Source organism: Cucurbita maxima, unplaced genomic scaffold (assembly GCF_002738345.1).
Source record: "Cucurbita maxima cultivar Rimu unplaced genomic scaffold, Cmax_1.0 Cma_Scf00304, whole genome shotgun sequence".
In the NCBI taxonomy this organism is placed as follows: Eukaryota; Viridiplantae; Streptophyta; class Magnoliopsida; order Cucurbitales; family Cucurbitaceae; genus Cucurbita; species Cucurbita maxima.
Genome location: NW_019272320.1, coordinates 23,552 through 24,710, shown reverse-complemented (window position 1 = coordinate 24,710; position 1,159 = coordinate 23,552). Strand labels below are relative to the sequence as shown.

General features: G+C 39.3%; 1 protein-coding gene across 1 annotated transcript in view; it reads right to left on the bottom strand.

The window, feature by feature from the left end:
- LOC111474319 (probable E3 ubiquitin-protein ligase RHC1A) overlaps nt 1–256 on the bottom strand; it is a 3,306-nt gene extending 3,050 nt beyond the window's left edge. Inside the window, exon 1 of the mRNA XM_023119458.1 lies at nt 103–256. The gene's annotated coding sequence lies outside the window, so the exon portion shown is untranslated. The remainder of the gene's footprint in view (nt 1–102) is intronic.
- Between the last annotated feature and the right edge of the window lie 903 nt (nt 257–1,159).

Below are 1,159 nucleotides of genomic sequence, written 5' to 3'. Positions count from 1 at the left end.
AAAAAAAACCAAATGAAGCACAGTGAAAAGTCCAGAAAACAGGATTACAGAAATACAGGATGAGAGAAATGAAATGGTTAGAAAATGAAAATCAGAACGCACCTGGTGAAGCGAAGGGAAAGAAAAAGAAGGAATGCAGTGAAGTAGAGAGGAGAGAAGATGGGAGTGAACCCTAAAGATGGAGGAAGTGAATGGGTGAGAGTGAAAAATGGAATTTATTCCCACTTTTATCTATTTTTTCTGTATGTACAGGAAGCGGAAGCTGGAGTTGCCATACTTCCAATAAATTAAGACTTTAACATTTTTCATTTATATTTTTTTTTAGGTTAAATTAGGAATATTCTCGCGATGGGACCCACCTTGTTTAATTCTTTAAAAAAAAAAAAAAAAAAAATTAAATTATCCTACATTTATGCTTTTCATTATTTTTACTTTTGATTGTATTAAGATTTATTAATTGTTTAGGAACAAGAATGATAATGTCTTTCTCATTAGTTAATAACAAGATTATTTCTAATTTAAATTTTGTAACATTATTCATCACAATTTTATCAAATTAAGTTGTTCAAATATTAATTTTATTAACTCTAAATATGCATTAAAATTGTAAACCTGGCTGTTGATGATTTCTTCATCAAGGATGGCGAATTCGTCGATGATTCCTCCATGCACATCACGGGGTGCGCCAATAGCATCACCACTCTCGGTGGGACCATCAGCAAGATGGAGATCGTGAAGAAGATGTTGTAGGTCGCACCAGATCACCTCGAGCAAGTCGCAATTTCCATCGAGACATTCTTGACATGGACGAACTAACGGTGGAAGAAGTGACCGAAAGATTGTGCAACGTTGAGCAGAGGAAAAAGAATGTTGCTGCAGTTGTCGACAAGCACGGTTGTCTTTTCCTCACTAAGGAGGAGTGGCTTGCATGCTTGAAGCTCCGTGATAATGGCGGGCCCTCCAGCGACAAAGGTGGCAAGAAGCAGTGGAAACCTCGCGAGCGCGCAGGCGGGAAAGAAGGGGAGCAGAAGAAGGAGTCGCCTGATGGCGGTCCAATTTGGTGCTTGAACTGCGGGAAGAAAGATCACCTAAGCAAGGATTGCTGGAGCAAGCCCAAGAACAAGGAGAAAGCCCATGTGGCCCAATATGAGGAGGAAAA